Raw genomic sequence first — 19,370 nt, forward strand, 5'->3', positions numbered from 1 at the left:
GGAAGCCTGCTTCTCCCTCTCCCATTACCCCTGCTTGTATTCCCTCTTTCTCTCTATCAAATAATTTTTTTTTTTAACAAAATCTAAAAGAAAGAAAGATGGTTGAAAACACTATTTTCTAGAGGCAAATGTGGCAAAGGCTCGCTTTACAAAGGGTATATGGTACTTTCAAATACCATAAACCCAATGATCCCATCCCAAACTTCTAATTCAACTTAGCAGGAAATAAAACCCCTTCTGGCATTCGCCGTTATTCCAGTTATGGCAATAATGACTTCCCCGTCTACCGATTCGGTTGACAGGTTAAAAATCTCCAAACTCTGTTAACCTTTCCTGGCTCAAGAATATATTAAGCTGGCTGATTCAGCAAACACTTAACTACGGACTTATTCAGGGAGAGCGCTGAGCAAAACTCAATTCATTTCAAAGCCTGTAGAAATCTCGATCCTAGCGCCCACAGCCAGGTTTCAGAGCAAATCACTGACGTTTCGTTCTGAGAATTAAACTCCTTATTGCGCGTCTTATTCTCTTTCCGTGCACAGAAAGAGCTCAATTAAAAAAGAGAGACAGGCAGACAGACTCTCAAATGGGTGGACTTGGAAGGGGGAGAGCCCGATCCCACGAGCCGGGGCGAGTCACCTGGTCAGCGCCAGGCGGGGGCGACGCTCGCCAACAACGCTGAGGAAAGGACAACCGGCGGAAGGCGGGAGCCGCAAGCGGCGCTCTGGCCGCCGGCGGCCGGGCGATCAGAAGCCCCCAGTCCTCGGCCCCCGCGCAAGCGACGCCGGGAAATGCCTACATCCGGGAAACCTGCGGCGGAGTGCGGCGGCGGCGACACCGAGTGGAAGGCAAAATGGCGGCGGCGGCAGTGGACTGGTGTTGAGGGGAGAGCAAGGTCCCCGCGACCCCCGCGACGGGCCGCGCTGGCCCGCGGCAGCCCCCCGACGTCTCTCTCCGCCCTGCCCCACCAGGGATACCTGGGGTCTCTGGGACGGGCCCCAGTCGCCTGGGCTCCCGTCCTCAAGCCCGTGGCCGCTGTCCAGGAGACCCGCTCTCCCCTGCAGGTAGGTCTGGGGCTGGTGTAGCGGGTGGGGCGCACTCTCTCCTCTGGAGCCGGAGTTGGCGGGGCGGTGGCCGCCGGGGCCCACGCCCAGCGCGGCTGGCTGGGGTCCAGAGGCTCCTGTGGACCGGCGGGCGGGCCGGGCCGACTCGGCCCGGTGCGGGCCTGATTTGGCTGGTTGCATGGACCTGAGCTGAGCCCTGCCCTGGGGAAGCGAGGGTTGGCCGCGCCGGGGTCTGAAGGAAGAGCTGCAGGCACCGCCGCCTTGGAAGTGCAGGTTGGCTTGGGGAGAGTTTGGCTAGGTAGTGGCTTTGCGCAGAGTGTTCCGCTTTCACCCCTATCCCAACAGGGACGGGTCAGTGTTTAGGAAGGAAGAAAAGTGAAAGGTGGTTTTGAAAGAAAATTGCAGTTCTTTGCATCCCAGAGAGACTCGATCCTGGATTTACCTTGAAGAAATCCTGGGAATTTGTTTCCAGTCCACTGTAGTGTTAGCTTACCGTTCATAAGCTAAGAGGGGCATCAGGGACGGAAGGATTTTTATGGGGTAGGAATGTGTACCTAAATAAAATGAGGGAAAGAAAAGGAAAGGAATATTACTTGTTACAACTTCAAAACAAAACTTGGATCGCAAAGAATGACTCCGTAGTGATTTGATTTAACCCCATTCTCTGACTTCTCCAATTGAAAGTTATTTTCTAAGAGAACAAAGTTTAATGTTTGTCACCCCATATGTTACTATGACTATATATATATAGTTGTGTAGAAGTTATTCCTAAAACTAGTGAAAAATAAGTAAATAAATAGAGTCTCACACACAAATGTTTTGTCAGTTCACCCAGGATCATGAAGCTTGTCAGGCCTTTATGGATTATTTATTGAAAATTAAAATTCTTTATCAGACTCCCTTCATGAGGAAGAAAAGTTAGAAAATTATAATTGGAATGAATGTTCTTTGCTAAGATAGCTACATTTGTGATTTAAGTTAGGTTATTTCTTTCCTTTAATAAGTTTGTAGGCAGGTAAAATGAGCTAGTTGATTCCCTAAGGCAGTGGAGGAATATGATTGATTTAACAGTAAAAGAAGTAGCATTGTGTTCTCTGATCAGCTGCTGCTGCAAGAAACTAGATCGTGGCACAGGCTGGGGAAGGCACAATCTTTCTGTGCCTGAATACCTATTGAATTGCCTTGCCTCTTTCCAAAAGCAAATAAAAAAATACTTCTACAATTTTTTGGGGGGGGGGTATGAAAAAATTGTAGGGTTTTTGGGGGGGTAGGATATCTGTTTTCTTCTATAGGTGGTTTTGTTTTTAATGCTAGTCCTTGTTACTCTGTATAACTTAGAGCCTTGGAATAGATCCAATTCTGATTATTTAGTTTTCATTCTAGATGTTATATTTAGATTAGTGGGTTTTTTGTAGACCACAAAGTTATTTAGTCATTGAACAACATTTTTATCAAGTAGAAATAGCAATCATTTTTCAGCACAAGATAAAATATAGTGGTAGTTTTCACTTTTGATCAGCTTTGTAGAAAGCAAAGTGAAGAAAATGTCATCAGTAAGCAAGAGAGTCTTGAATATTGCTGTCTAAACAACTGAGACTATATGCTGCTGAAAAACAATACATACTACTACTGTTGCTATTCTCATAACTAACTTAGTCAAAGCATTGAGACAGGCCATCCTTTTTTATAAACCTAATTCAACCCAAGGTAACACTTTGAAATCCTATTAAGTAATGGTACCTGGTTTTTCCCCAAGTTCCATAACCAAAAATTGTTTGGGTTTGGTGACATTTGCATATTTGATAAAGGTCTGAAGTTTCAAAGAAATGGAGGTTTTGTCTGCTCAGTCTAACCAATTTAAATGTTCCTTAAAAGAATGAGTGAGTCATGATCCCTGCCTTTAGGAAACTCAAGATGCAGGTTCTGATGGGAAGAACACTGGGCTAGTTCAGGATGTGTGGATTCTGTTTCTAGTGTGACCTCCAGTTGGATGTGTGAGAATTAAACTCCTTATTGCGCGTCTTATTCTCTTTCCGTTTATCTCTCTAGATCCATTTTTTCATCTGGAGTATGTATGGGGGAATATATATATTTAAGATACCAGATTCTCTCTGAATCTGTGGTCTAGTTGGAAAAATGAAACAACTACAAGAATAGGGCAAAAACATAGGTTTTGTTTGACCATGCAAAGTGCCTTTACAATTCAGAGAAGGATAACAGACAGGCAGGTCAGTGAAATCTTTGTGAAGATGGCATGCGAATGGCACCTTAAAAGTTGGGTATAATTTCTACAAGACGAGATATGGCAGGAGCTCTCCCAAGAAACAGAATGAGTAAGGACATGAAGGTAGAAAAGCACAAGACAGAAAAGCACAGATACAAAAGCTGAGATCAAGTAATTTGGCTTGATTAGAGTATAAGGTACATTGGGGAGATACTGGGTAGGATAGTGAAAAGAGGTAAGATAACTGACTGACATTATTGAGTTGGGCATTTATTCTAAATATTTGACATACACAATTGACCCTTGATCAACACAGATATGAAGTGTGCGGGTCTACTTATACACAGAAATTTTTTTCATTAAATATATTGGAAAATTTTTTGGAGATTTGCAACAGTTTGAAAAAACTCACGGATGAGGGGTTCCTGGGTAGCTCAGTGGGTTAAGCCGCTGTCTTCGGCTCAGGTCATGATCTTAGGGTCCTGGGATCGAGTTCCACATCAGGCTCTCTGCTCAGCAGGGAGTCTGCTCCCCCCACCCCAGCCAGCCTCTCTGCCTACTTGCGATTTCTCTCTGTGTCAAATAAATAAAATTAAAAAACAAAACAAAACAACTCACGGATGAATTGGATAACCTAGAAATACTGAAATAAACTAAGAAAAAGATGTTTTGTAGGAATACAAAGTATAATACTTACACAAAGTATATGTTAACTGTGTTAACAGTAAGTCTTGTGGTCAACAGTAGGCTCTTAATGGTTAAGTCCTGGGGAAGGCAAAAGTTATACTCAGATTTTGAACTGCGTAGGGGTCAACAACCCTAAGCCCTGTGTTGTTCAAGGGTCAACTGTATTAAACTGTATTTTGAGCATTATGCTCAAAATAACCTGACTAGATAGGACCATTATTGCCCACAATTGAAAATGGAGAAACTGAGGCACAGCTTGCCAAGATTACACAGCCAGTTAGTGGTAGAACTGGGATTTGTACCCTGCAGTTTGACTCCAAGGCTCTCTAACCACTAATTTAAAGGAGTCATTTAGGGTTCTAGAGTAGGAAAGTGACATGATCAGAACTACTTATTTGGAAGATTAATCTGACACCAATGTAACATGAGTTCCTGGTAAGCTATTTTGCTTTGAAGAATTCTTTTTTAAAAACTCTATTTATTGGGGCACCTGGGTGGCTCAGTGGGTTAAGCCTCTGCCTTCGGCTTATGTCATGATCTCAGGGTCCTGGGATCAAGCCCCATATCAGGCTCTCTGCTCAGTGGAGTGCCTGCTTCCCCCTCTCTCTCTGCCGGCCTCTCTGTCTACTTATGATTGCTCTGTCAAATAGAAAAATCTTTAAAAATAATTTCTCTTCTTTTATTATTAATTTGAATCTTTACATTTGCAATTAGCAGAGATTACTAAGATGTGTTATTGCCAGTGTTGAGTATATCTTGTTGGTTGGTTGGAATTGTAAATTCATATACCTTTCTAGAAGGCAATCTGACAATAAATGTCAGAATTTTATTTTATTTTTTGACATAGCTCTTTATTATTTTTTCCTTTTTCAAAAAGTGTATTTTATTTTAAACTCCAATTTAGTTAACATACAGTGTTATATTTCAGGTGTATAATATAGTGATTCAACAATTTCATACACCATCCAGTGCTCATCACCAAAAGTGCACTCCTTAATCCCTATCACCTATTTTACCCATTCCCCCCCACTCACCTCCCCTCTGGTAACCATCAGTTCTCTATAATTAAGGGTTTATTTCTCCATCCATGTCCTTAAAAGTGGCAAGATTTCATTCTTTTTTTATGGCTGAATAATATTCCAGTGCATATGTATGCCCTACATCTTTATCCATTCATCTGTTGATGGATGCTTGGGCTGCTTCCAATTTGGCTATTATAAATGATGCTGCTATAAATATAGGGGTGCGTGGATCCCTTTGAATTAGTGTTTTTGTATTTGGGGGGTAAATACCCAGTAGTGCAGTTACTAGATCTAAGGGTAGTTCCATTTTTAACATTTTGAGGAATTTCCACACTGTTTTCCACGGTAGCTGCGCCAGTTTGCATTCCCACCAACAGTGCAAAAGGGTTCCTTTTGCTGCACATCCTCACCAACATTTGTTGTTCCTTGTGTTCTTGATTTTAACCATTCAGATGTCAGTATTTTAAATACGAGCATATCTTGGAGATATTGCAGGTTTAGTTCCAGACCACTGCAATAAAACAGATATTGTAATAAAGCAAGTCAAATGAATTTTTTGGTTTCCCAGTGCATGTAAAAGTCATGTTTACACTATACCGTAGTCTACTGATAGTACAATAGCATTATGTCTAAAAAGATAATAAATACATCCTAATTTAAAAATATGTTACTGCTGGGATGCCTGGGTGGCTCAGTTGGTTAAGCAGCTGCCTTCGGCTCAGGTCATGATCCCAGCATCCTGGGATGGAGTCCCACATCAGGCTCCTTGATCGGCAGGGAGCCTGCTTCTCCCTCTGCCTGCCATTCTGTCTGCCTGTGCTCGCTTTCTGTCCCTCTCTCTCTTTGATAAATAAATAAAATCTTTAAAAAAAAATGTTACTGCTAAAAAATGCTAACCATCATCTGAGCTTTTAGCAAGTCATAATTTTTTTGCTGGTGGAAGGTCTTGCCTCCATGTTGATGGCTGCTGACTGATCAGGGTGGTGGTTGCTGAAAGTTAGGGGGGATGTGGCAGTTTCTTAAAATAGGACATCATTGACGTTTGCTATATCCCTCAACTATTCCTTTCATGAACAATTTCTCTGTAGCACACAAAGCTGTTTGATAACATTTTAACCACAGTAGAACTTCTTTCAGTATTTTTTGGAGCCAGTCCATTCAAAGCTTGCCACTGCTTTCTCAACTAAGTTAAGAAACTCCTTAAGTTTATATAATATTCTAAATCCTTTGTTGTCACTTCAGCAGTCTTCACATCATCTTCACCAGCAGTAGATTCCATCTTGAGAAACTATTTTCTTTGCTCATCCATAAGAAACAACCCCTCATTTATAAGAGTTTTGTTATGAGGTCTCATCACATCTGTAGTTACCTCCTCCACTGAAGTCTTGAACCCCTCAACATCATCCATAAGGGTTAGAATCAGCTTCTTTCACACTTCTCTTAATGCTGCTATTTTGACCTCCTCCCATGAATTATGTATGTTCTTAATGGCATCTGGAATGATGAATCGTTCCAGAAGATTTTCGGCTTACTTTACCCAGATATATCAGAGGAATCGCTGTGTATGGCACCTATAGCCCTATGAAATGTATTTCTTAAATAATGAGACTTGAAAGTTGAAATAACCTCACAATACATGGACTGCAGAATAGATGTTGTGTTAGCAGGCATGAAAACAACATAAATCTCATTATACTTCTCCATCAGAGCTCATGTGTGACCAGGTACATTGTCAATGAACAGTAATATTTTGAAAGGAATCTTTTTTTCTGAGCAGTAGATCTAAATAATGGGCTTAAAGTATTCAGTAAACCATGTTGTAAACAGATGTTCTGTCATCTAGGCATTGTTGTTACATTTATAAAGCAGAAGCAGAGTAGATTTAGTGTAACTGTTAAGGGCCCTAGGATTTTTGGAATGGTAAATGAACATAACATTGGCTTCATCTTAAAGTTACTAGCTGCGTTAGCCTCTAACAAGAGAGTTGGCTTGTCCTTTGAAGCTTTGAAGCCCGGTGTTGACTTCTCAGTGGCTATGAAAGGCCAAATGGCATTTTCTTCCAATAAAGTCTGTTTCACCTACACTGGAAGTCTGTTATTTAGTGGAACCCCTTTCTTAATTATCTTAGCTAGATTTTCTGGATAACTTGATGCACCTTCTAACTTGGTACTTGGCTGCTTTACCTTGCACTTTATGTTATGGGGATGGCTTTTTCCTCTAAATCTCAAGAACCTACCTCTGCTAGCTTCAGACTTTTCTTCTGCAGTCTTTACCTCTCGGTCTTCACAGAATTGGAGAGAGTTAAGGAGGGCCATGCTCTAGATTAGGCTTTGGCTTAAGGTAATGTGGATCGTTTGATCTGTTACACAAACCACCGAAACTTATATCAGCAGTAAGGGCATGTCAATTTTTAATCATTCATGCATTCATTGGAGTAGCACTTTTATTTAGTATTTTTCTATTTTAAAGATTTTTATTTTCAAGTACTCTCTATTTCCAACATAGGGCTCAAACTTAACAACCCTGAGATCGAGAGTCACATGCTCTACCAACTGAGTCAGTCAGGCACTGCTGGAGTAGCACTTTTAATTTCCTTTAAGAACTTTTCCTGAGGGTACACCTGGATGGCTCAGATGGTTAAGTGTCTGCCTTCAGTCAAGTCATGAACCCAGGATCCTGGGATCGGGCCCCATGTTGTCGTTGGACTCCCTGCTCAGTGGGGAGTCAGCTTCTCCATCTCCCTCTGCCTCTCCCCCTGCTCATTCTCTCTCTCTCTGTATCTCTCTGTCTCAAATTAATAAAAAAATCTTAAAAGAATTTTTCTTGGGTTGTCTGGGTGGCTCAGTTGGGTGTCTGACTCTTGGTCAGGTCATGATCTCATAGGACGTGGGATCCAGTCCCACTGCAAACTCCTCATGAGTGGGGAGTCAGCCTGAAAGATTCTTTCCCTCTGCCCTTAACTCAGCTTGCATTTTCACTCTTTTTCTCTAAAATAAATTCATAAAACAGGGGCACCTGGGTGGCTCAGTGGGTCAAGCCTCTGCCTTCACCTTGGGTCGTGATCTCAGGGTTCTGAGATCTGGCCCCACATCAGGCTCTCTGCTTGGTGGAGAGCCTGCTTCCCCCTCTCTCTCTGCCTGCCTCTCTAACTACTTGTGATCTCTCTCTGTCTGTCAAATAATAAAATCTTTGAAACTAAATAAATACATATGTAAATCTAAAAAAAATAAAACAAAAATCTTTTTCTTTGCATTCACAACTTAGCTAGCTGGCACAAGAGGCCTACCTTTTGGCTTGTCAGCTTTTGACATGCCTTCTTCAATAAACTTAATCGTTTTTAGCTTTGATTTAAAGCGAGAGACCTGCAAATCTTCCTTTTACTTGAACACTTAGTGGCCATTATAAGGTTATTAATGGGGTTACTAATTTCAGTATTGTTGTGTCTCAGGGACTAGGGATACCTGAGGAGACTGGGGGACAACTGGTTGGTGGAGCATTCAGAACAGCTACATTTATCAAATTTGCTATCTTGTATAGGTGCAGTTCATGGTGTACCAAATCAATTACAGTAATAACATCAGATATCACCAATCACAGATGATGATAACAAATACAATAATAATGAAAAGTTTTGAAATACTTCAAGATTTACCAAAATATGGCACAGAGACATTAAGTGTGCAAATACTACTGGAAAAATGGCATCAATAGATTTGTTCAAAGCAGGGTTGTCTCAGTTTGTTTAAAAAAAAAAAAGTGTCTGAAACACAGTAAAGAGAAGCCAAATAAAACTAGATATGCCCATGTATATTCTCTTTGATGCAGTAATTCCAGTTCTGGGAATTTATTTTTATTTTATTTATTTTTTTAAGTAGGCTCCATGCCCAGTATAGAGCCCAGCATGGGTTTTGAACAGTCCTGAGATCAAGACCTGAGCTGAGATCCAGAGTCATACACTTAACCAACGAAGCCACCCAGTGCCTGGGAATTTGTCTTAAGGGAAGTGCTCAACAATGTCTGGACAGCAATTTTTATTGTCACATTTTTTAATGAACTAATTTTGATTTTTACAAGGAATATGTTATATACATGTAAGCTATGATCATAATAAAAGGAATTCGTGAACTCACCACCCATCCTCAGATCTAGGATATTACCAATATGATTAAAGTTAACAGTGTTTGACACATTATAATAGCAAAAATTGGAAACAACCTAAATGCCCATGAGTAGGGGATAGATAAATTATGGTACATATACATGATGTAATTCATTATTTAGTTACTTAGAAAAATAAGGTTGCATTTTTATATTTTCTCAGTTTCAAGAAATTCTGAACGGTAAGTGTAAAACCATCTATTTAGTAACAGTATTTCAGGGAAAGTAAAAGAAGCATAGTTGTTTTTTATAGTCAGTTTTTTCCTTTTTTCAAAAAAGATTTTATTTATTTGTGACAGCGAGTGAGCAAGAGAGCACAAACAGGAAAGGACAGAGGGAGGGGGAGAAGGAGAAGCAGGTTCCCTGCTAAATGTGGAGCCTGACGTGGGGCTTAATCCCAGGACACTGGGATCAGGACCGGAGAGGAAGGCAGACAGTTATCTGCCTGAGGCACCCAGATGCCCCATAGTTAATTTTTTCAATAATACATATTTTTTTCCAAAGATTTTATCTGTTTAATTGACAGAGAGGGAACATAAGCAGGGGGAGTTTGAGATGGAGAAGCAGGCCTCCCACCCAGTAGGGAATCCAATGTGGGCTCGATCTCAGGACCCTGGGATCATGACCTTAGCTGAAGGCAGATGCTTAATGACTGAGCCACCCAGGCCCCTCAATAATATTTCCTAAAACATTTTTTAAATTAAGTAATCTCTGTACCCATCATGGAGCTAAACTTAAATCCCGAGATTGAGAGTCACGTGCTCCACTGACTGACCCAGTCATGTGCCCCTAAACATAGTTTTTTATTAACCTTCAATAGCATACGTTTATCCAGTAAATTGCATACCTTTTTCTTTTTTTTGGTGGCAAAAAAGTTTGAATCTCAGCCTTATTCACATTCTGAAGGAATTCTGAATGTGAATAAGGCTGGATTTCTTTGGGCTTTGGGGTAGTTAACACATAACATGGTGACATGCCACTTTTATTGTTTTTATAATTGAGTATATGATTTTGAGGTATATTGAAGAATACTGGATTTTGTCTTGTCTTTGCTTAAACTATTTTTTTCTTAGCTAAGTGAGCTATTGCTGGAAATTAAACATTTGATGGTGATAACTCAAACGACTTTGATGTGCATGTACTTCATGAATCTCTCCTACCTCTGAAAATTCTGTGATCTCACCTAAATTTGGCAGCTCTTTATACCTTTAATTGCATTGCCTATTGGATGACAGTTTCTGAGGACATAATGCTGCATGATAGTAGAATCTTTTTGAAGACATTTTGACAATCAAGGATCTAGATTCAACCATATGTGATGTTGCCAGTGAAAATAACACAGTTGGAGGCACATGCGTGGCTCAGTCAGTTAAGCGTCAGATCTTTATCTCAGCGTAGGTCTCCATTTCAGGGTTATGAGTTCAAACCCCACATCGGGCTCCATGCTTGGGGTCGAGCCTGCTTACAAACACACACCTGGAGTTGAAATGACAAGGGAATTTCACCTTTTATTTATGGTCAAATTAGCTATGTGCACTGTCTGCTGTTCCAGAACTTTTCTGCTTTGGAGATGGCAACATTTCTTTAAATATTGACTTTAAGGGACACCTGCCTGGCTTGGTTGGTAGAGTTTGCAACTCTTGATCTCGGGGTTATAAGTTTGAGCCCCACGTTGGGTATAGAAATAATGTAAAAATAAAATTTTGGGGGCGCCTGGATGGCTCAGTGGTTTGGGCCTCTGCCTTCGGCTCAGGTCATGGTCTCGGGGTCCTGGCATTGAGGACCCCGGCGCTCTGCTCAGTGAGGAGTCTGTTTCCCCCTCTCTCTCTGCCTATCTCTCTGCCTACTTATGATATCTCTCTCTCTTTCTCTCTCTGTTAAATAAACAAAGTATTTAAAAAACAAAATAAAACAAAATTTTGACAAGATGGGACCAGGGAGGGAGACAAATCGTAAGAGGCTTTATCTCAGGAAACAGGGTTGCTGGGGTGGGGGAGAAGGGATAGGGTGGCTCAGTTAAGGACACTGGGGAGATTATGTCCTATGGTGAGTGCTATGAATTGTGTTAGACTGGTGATTCACAGACCTGTACCCCTGAAGCAAATAATATGTTACATGTTAATAAAAAAAAAAAAACTTCAAATGAAAGAATGCATGCAAAATCCATAGCACTGATTCTAGCCCATGTAAAGAGAATAATATAATCATGGCTCTGTTGCAGTAAAAAATAAAAACAAACAAACAAATAAATAAAGTAAAATTTTGGACACCTGGGTGGCTCAGTTGGTTACGTGACCGAATCTTGGTTTTTGCTCAGGTCATGATCTCATAGTCATGAGATCATTGAGTCCTGTGTTGGGCTTTGTAGTAAATGCAGAGTCTGCCTCAGATTCTCTCTCCCCTCCCCCTGCTCACTAGGGTGCTCTCTCTTTCTCTTCTCTCTCAAGAAATAAAATCTTTGAAAAAAAAAATATTTAAAAGTAAAATAGAAATCTTAAGGGGCTCCCTGGGTGGCTCAGTCCATTAACCATCTGACTCTTGATCTCAGCTCAGGTCTTTATCTTAGGTGCCTGAGTTCAAGCTCTGTTTTGGGCTCCATGCTAGGCATGGAGCCTGCTTAAAAAAGAAAAAGAGAAAAGAAAATCTTTAAAAATAAATAAATACTGACTTGTGTAGATCCTCAATTTCAGAAATACTAGAATGTGGAAAGCATGTGTCTTACAATCAAGAAAACACTGTACGTATTTTTAAAAGATGATCATAGTACTACATTGTTCTTTTGATAGTTTATTTGGCCCTAAGCAGCAGTAGCTAGATTTGCAGGCCCTGTGGCCCATATGTCCAGTAATGTCCTCTTCAGGTCCAAATATGGTTCCTTTTGGTCCAGAGACTTGTTCAGTTATCTTTGTTTTCATTCTTTGTCCTCCTCTCTATCCCCTCTCACTCATTCACTCAACCACAGTACACAGGGATATAACAAGAATGGCAGGGCCTTAATAAGCACCACTATTAGAAAAGGAGAAGAATAGGAAATAGTAATTGCTGATCCGTAATAATTTTGAAATCTCAATAGGCAGGTCTTGAAAGCAACCGGCTATGGAGTTAGGGGATTTTCTTTAATTGGACCTTAATCCAATTATATGGAAAGAACTCCATCCTCATTCATTGTTTTCTGTGACCCTTGACCATTGTTCCCTCAAAGAACCTCTTTGGGGATTTTTTTCCATTATCATCCTTGGCTACATAGGGAAGTGTGAGCTTTGGGAGAATAGTCCCTCTTTAGAAGGTACAAACCTTTCTCATCTAGATTATGGTTCGTGGAATTTGGGAGCCTTAGGGATTTAAATTATAAATAGTCAAAGGCTTCTTTAAAAAAATCAGAGTTTGAGTAGTTTTAAAAAAAAAATTAAAGTTATTTCTTCAAAGTTAGTAAGCCTCTGATGTGTTTAGTTCTAGTCAATTCCATGGGTCAAAAACCATTTTTCATATGTGTTAGTAACCTCTTCCAAAAATTTGAGAGCTCCCATTTCTATACTCAGTTGGTTATTTGAGACACAGCTATCCCCTTAGAGTGGGTTTTACCACTGAGGTACTTTAGTCAGCTGAGAGATGCTAATGGACATCTGTGCTGAGCCTTTTAATTCCATCTCTTCCTGTTTGGGGTCTAGAATCAGGCTGCATTCCAACCCTGCAGGATTTTAAATTTCTGTCTATTCCTTCCTATTTCTGTTTGCAAATCAGCTACTTCTTTCCTGACCTTATCATTTATTTATAATACTTTGCCAAATAGCCAATAGCAGCCAACATACACTTCGAAGATTCTCGTTTTCAGACTCTATTTATAGAACTACAAATTCAGTAGACTCTTTGTCCCCTTGTAAGTTATAATAGGCAACAGCTTTACCAAATATTCAGCCACTGTAAAACATGGTTCTTTATTTTTCCAGCCTCAGTATCACTTTCCTTGAAGCTCTTTGCCTAACTACTAAATCTATACTGTATTAGGGTATCTGTTATAGTAGCACATCTCTTCTAAGTACCAATTTCTTCATCTTTTTTTTTTTTTTAAAGATTTTATTTATTTGACAGAGAGAGAGATCACAAGTAGGCAAAGAGGCAGGCAGAGGGGGAGGGGGAAGCAGGCTCTCCACTGAGCAGAGAGCCCAATGCGGAGCTTGATCCCAGGACCCTGAAATTATGACCTGAGCCGAAGGCAAGAGGCTTAACCCACTGAGCCACCCAGGCGCCCCTCTAGGTACCAGTTTTTGTATTAGGAGAATGAGAGACTAAATAGGCAGATAGACAATGGCCAGATCATATATGAAAATAGAACTGTGACCACAATAGCAATAGGCCCAAACAGCCAGGTCTTTGTCAGTAACTGCCGACTTCTGACTCAGGACTAACGAGGGAAAGACAAATATACCCCCAACCACATAGGATGCCCTGCTTCAGGTTAGCTGGCCTCCAGCTTCCTTGTGGCAGAGCATACCTGATGTCTTCCCTTTTATTCAATTTAAAGCTTTTTCATTCCCCTGCCTGCCTTTGAATCTCTGCCAAAGAGATGGTAACTGCCTGACTCCCTTGCTGTGGCAAGCTGTTAATAAGTAGATTCTGCTTATTTTCAGTGGTATTTATTTATTTAAAAAGTTTTTTTTTTTTTTTTTTAAGTAGGCCTCATTGCAAGAGCTCAAATTCATGACCCTGAGATCAAGACCTGAGCTGAGGGCGCCTGGGTGGCTCAGTGGGTTAAGCCATTGCCTTCGGCTCAGGTCATGATCTCAGGGTCCTGGGATCGAGTCCCGCATCAGGCTCTCTGCTCAGCAGGGAGCCTGCTTCCCTCTCTCTCTCTCTCTCTCTCTCTCTGCCTGCCTCTCTGCCTACTTGTGATCTCTCTCTGTCAAATAAATAAATAAAATCTTTGGGGAAAAAAAAAAAAAAAAAAAAAAGACCTGAGCTGAGATCAAGTCAGACATTAACTGACAGAACCACCCAGGTGTCCCTTGGGTGGTCTGTATTTCCACAATAATACCAGGCTGTTTTGTAGTTAACATTGCAAAATATCAGTGTTATAACACAACAGAGATTTCTTTCTTCTTTACACAAAGTCCAGTGGGGTTCAGTAGTAAACCATTCAGTGGCTTAGGAGCCCATATTCCCTCCATATTGTGAAGCTACCATCTCAAAATGTGACCAGCATTGTCATTGAAGCAGGAAGAGAGAGATGAAGAAGCGCTGGCTTCTAACTGCCTCAACTAGAATTGACACATTACATCAGTTCACAGAGCTTTGGCAGGAACTAATTTAGGTAATAGAGGGCAGTATGTAAATATAGTTTCTGGCAACAAGGATTTATCAAGACCAATTAGATAAAGATATGTCACACTTCTCTTTTCCATCATTATTAAAATCTGATGGTATGTATTACCTTTTGAAACAAACATTTAAACCTAATGATTCAGGATACCTGGGCGGCACATTCGGATGAGAGTCCAACTCTTGGTTTCAGCTCAGGTCATGATCTCAGGGTTATGAAATTGAGCCTCACAGGCTCTGTGTTCAGGATGGAGTCTGCTTGAGATTCTCCTCCCTCTGTCCTTCCTGCTTTTGCGCTTTCTCCCTCCCTAAAATAAATAAATAAAATCTTAAAAAAAAAAAAAAAAAAAAGGTAATGTCTCTCTTACTTCCCCTGAAAAGCTAATGTTGAAATGATGTTGTTGTGTAGAATTAATTGTTCCTTTAAATTAAGAAACACTTTGTGTTCTTTGTGTGTTTTGCATTTGAATAAATAATTTGCAGCAGAACCATTTAAAGATCCAGAGCACTGTAGTCATTTCTTTTCTTCTTTAGTTGTTAACTTTATGTTTTAGAAAATTTCAAGCACATACAAAAGTAAAGGGAATAGGATGATGAACTTTCATGTGCCCATCACCCAGCTACAACAGTCATCAGCTACTTTGGTCTCATCTATGTCTCCATCCACTTCTCTGCAAAACCAAATTTTATTTAATAAGTAAATAAAATTTCAGACACCATATTTAAAATAAAATCCAGACATATTTTATTCACAAGTGTTCCAACATGTAGATGAAAAAGCTAAGCATAAACTAATTTTTCATTTATTTTAACTTAAAACACATTATTACAATATATACCAGAACACAGTCATTTCTGGACCATTGTAGCCTCAGATGTTAACAGTGTTAGAAATTACATTATTCAAGTACAGAGTTACAGGATATAGGATTAGGATGACTGGCCCAGCATTTTCTTTTCTTCATTTGATTTATTTGAGAGAATGAGCAAGTAAGAGAGAATGAGCAGGGGAAGGAGCAGAGGGAGAGGGAGAAGCAAACTCCCCACTGAGCAGGGAGCCCTATGTGGGGCTCCATCCCAGAACTGAGCCAAAGGGAGACTCTTAACTAACTGAGCCACTCAGGTGCCTCTGGTTCAGCATTTGCTAAAATGGATTCCATAGAAATGAATCTCATGAAATGCTCAGAGGTGGGAAAGTTCTTTGGTCAGATAAGTTTGGGTAACACAGCATTCTCTTCTTATAAATTCATGTATTATGTAAAATGAGGTCATATTTTGTGATTCCATTTTGGTTTTTAAAAAAAATTTTTTTTATTTATTAATTTGAGAGAGAGCACAAGTGGGAGGCAGGGGCAGAAGGAAAGAGAGAAGCAGACTCCCCACAGAGCAGAGAGCCGTACCCAGAGCTTGATCCCAGGACCCTGAGATCATTCCCTGAGCCAAAGGCAGATTAACAGACTGAGCTACCTAGGCGCCCCTTTTTGATCCCATTTTGATTGATAGTAATATTATGTTAGAATATGCAGTATTTTAAAAATTATCTTAATTGAAGTAGAGTTGATACATAGTGTTATGTGAGTTGCAGGTATACTACTGGGACAATTCTGTGTTATGTTTCGCTTACCACAATGTTGCTACCATCTGTCACCATATAATGCCATTAAAATACCACTGACTGTATTCTCTATGCTGTACATTTCAATTCAGTGGCTTACACATCTCATAACTGTACTTCCCATTCTCCTTCGCCCTTTTTGCCCATTCTCTGTCCCCACCACTCTAAGAAACATCAGTGTCTTCTCTGTGTCTGTGGGCTTGTTTTGGGGTTTTGTTTGTTCACTTATTTTTTAGACTCCACATATAAGTGAAATCATACGGTATTTGTCTGTGTCTGACTTATTTTACTTAGCGTAATACCCTTTAGTTCTGTTCATGTTGTCACAAATGGCGATGTCTCATTCTTTTTTTTTTTAAAGATTTTATTTATTTGTTTAAGAGATACAGAGTGAGAGAAAGAGAGCATGAGCAGGGAAAGAGGGAGAAGCAGGTTCCCCACTGAGCAAGGAGCCCAACATGGGGCTTGATCCCAGGACCCTGGAATCATAACCTGAGCCAAAGGCAGATCCTTACCCCACTGAGCCACCCAGGTGCCCCCATCTCATTCTTTCTTATGGTGGAGTAATATTAACATTGTATCTATAAACACCACATCATCCTTATCCATTCATCTATCCTTGGACACCTAGGTTGCTTCCATATCTTGGCTATGATAACTAATGCTGCAGTAAACATTGGGATGCATATATCTTTTTTTTTTTTTAAAAGATTTTATTTATTTATTTGACAGAGAGAGATCACAAGTAGGCAGAGAGGCAGGCAGAGAGAGAGAGGAGGAAGCAGGCTCCCTGCTGAGCAGAGAGCCCGATATGGGACTCGATCCCATGACCCTGAGATCATGACCTGAGCCGAAGGCAGCGGCTTAACCCACTGAGCCACCCAGGCGCCCCGCATATATCTTTTTAAATTAGGGTTCTTATTTTTGTTGGGTAAATATTCAGTAATGGAACTACTAGGTTGTATGGTATTTCTATTTTTTATTTTCTGAGGAACAGCTATACTATTTTCTACTGTGGTTTCACCAATTTACATTTCCACCAACAGTATACAAAGGTTCCTTTTTCCCACATCCTCATCAATACTTGTTATTTCTTGTTTTTTGACTGTAGCCATTCTGACAGGTATAAGGTGACAGCTCATTGTGGTTTTGGTTTGCATTTCCCTGATGATTAGTGATGTTGAGCATTTTTTCATGTATCTGTTGTCCATTTGTGTATGTTCTTTGGAAAAATGTCTCAGATGTGCTGTATAGAAAGTGATTGTATTAGTTTCTTGTGGCTTACCTGGCAAATCACTAAAAATGGGGTCTTAAAAAGCATACATTTATTCTCTTAGAGTTCTGGAGGCCAGGAATCCAAATTCAGTATCACTCACCCAAAATCAAGGTGTTGACAAGGCCACCCTTCCTCCAAGAAGCTCTAGGAGAAAATCTGTTCCTTGCCATTTTGGCTGCCAGCTTTCCTTGGCTTCTGACAACATCACTCTACTCTCTGTCCCCTCAGACACACTGCCTCTTCCGTTTCTGTGTGTATCTGATCTCTCTCACCCTTCTTCTCAGAAGAACACTTAAAATTCTGTGTACTGCTTACCTGAATAATCCATGATAATCTCTCCATCTCAAAATCCTTAATGACATCTGCAAAGTCCCTATTTCCAAATAAGATAACATTTACAGATTCTAAGGATTAGGAAGTAGATATGTTTCATGATGCCATCATTCAGCCTACTATAGTGATTCTTACTGTTGAGGGAGGTGAATTATGAGGGACTTCTACTTTATATAATATAATATTAAAGTTTTTCAATGAGGATACATTTTTGTATAATTAGAAAAAACTAAGATTATAATTTTTTAAGGGTAAAAAGAAGGGATAAATCACTTGTATTTATTAGTTCAGCAGATATTTTTGCACAGCTTACTGTTTGCCAGGCTCCTTGTTAGGGATGGGAGCAAATGTTGTATATTGACAGAGAAAAGCAAATTATGATTATTTTGTTATTTTGTGTTATTTTTTATGCTTATTTGTTATTTGTTATTCTACTCTATCAAGGAGAATGATTTTGGAAATGGTAAAATAATAATAGTAAAATGATACTAAACTTGGAATTGAAACCCTAAATAATTGATCTATTAATGAAATGCTTAGATGCTATGAATAAAATGTAACTCAGATATTCAAAGAACTAAATATGACATTGGATAACCACTGATGTTAATCCTTGATTGCAGGAAAATGATAGGTTGCAGAACAGGAAATAGAAAGTATTTTCCCTCTCAGGAAGGGCAAGAAGGGGAATTCTGTAAATTTTCAACTGGTGAGCTAAATGTGAAATGTAATCTATTTCATTAGTAAGCTATTAATATTTTTGGAAGGCTTAGGGAAAAACTGCTTATCATTAGGGGCCAGCTTTCTTCATAAAAGCGTAAGATGTGTCCATCTTAATTTCATTTATGAAGTAATTATCAGTAGATTGGGTTATGTTGTAGACAGAATATGTGTGATTTTTAGCAACACAATGACAGTTCATTTTTGTTTTTAAAAATGGAGAAATGTGGTCTTCTTGTTAAAGTAGAATTGAATCGATCAGGGCGCCTGGGTGGCTCAGTGGGTTAAGCCGCTGCCTTCGGCTCAGGTCATGATCTCAGGGTCCTGGGATCGAGTCCCCCATCGGGCTCTCTGCTCAGCGGGGAGCCTGCTTCCCTCTCTCTCTCTCTGCCTGCCTCTCCATCTACTTGTGATTTCTCTCTGTCAAATAAATAAATAAAATCTTTAAAATGCAAACTATTAAAAAAAATTTTAGGGGCACCTGGGTGGCTCAGTGGGTTAAAGCCTCTGCCTTCAGCTCAGGTCGTGATCCCAGGGTCCTGGGATTGAGCCCCACATCGGGCTCTCTGCTCAGCAGGGAGCCTGCTTCCTCCTCTCTCTGACTGCCCCTCTGCCTACTTGTAATCTCTGTCTGTCAAATAAATAAATAAAACCTTTAAAAAAAAAATTTAAAGAATTGAATCGATCATAAATAAGAACTGTACCACAGAAGTATGGATTATTGAGTCACCAGGAAACTGCCTCTGATGGTCTTTTTCAGGACTTCATCATTTTTCAGGCCTACTGCAAATAGTCATTTGTGTGTATGTATAATTAACGTCCATAAGTGTAATTTTTAAAAATAAAGCATTTGGTTTTTTTCTTTGTCGGTTGTTTTGTTTGTTAGTGAGAAGGGAGAGTGGCGGAAGGGAGCAAAGGGAGAAGTAGAGAGAATCTTAAGCAGGTTCCATGCCCA

At 40.1% G+C, this 19,370-nt stretch overlaps 1 protein-coding gene and 1 pseudogene across 2 annotated transcripts in view; one reads left to right on the top strand and one right to left on the bottom strand.

Annotated features, from left to right (window-relative positions):
• Nucleotides 1-563: 563 nt before the first annotated feature.
• On the bottom strand, nucleotides 564-1,347 carry LOC116588345 (annotated as a pseudogene).
• The window catches only part of LATS1 (large tumor suppressor kinase 1), a 53,110-nt gene continuing 34,705 nt past the window's right edge, over nucleotides 966-19,370 (top strand). For both annotated transcript variants that reach the window (XM_032339264.1, XM_032339265.1), the window contains exon 1: nucleotides 966-1,064. The gene's annotated coding sequence lies outside the window, so the exon portion shown is untranslated. The remainder of the gene's footprint in view (nucleotides 1,065-19,370) is intronic.

Source organism: Mustela erminea, chromosome 4 (genome assembly GCF_009829155.1).
Source record: "Mustela erminea isolate mMusErm1 chromosome 4, mMusErm1.Pri, whole genome shotgun sequence".
Taxonomy (NCBI): Eukaryota; Metazoa; Chordata; class Mammalia; order Carnivora; family Mustelidae; genus Mustela; species Mustela erminea.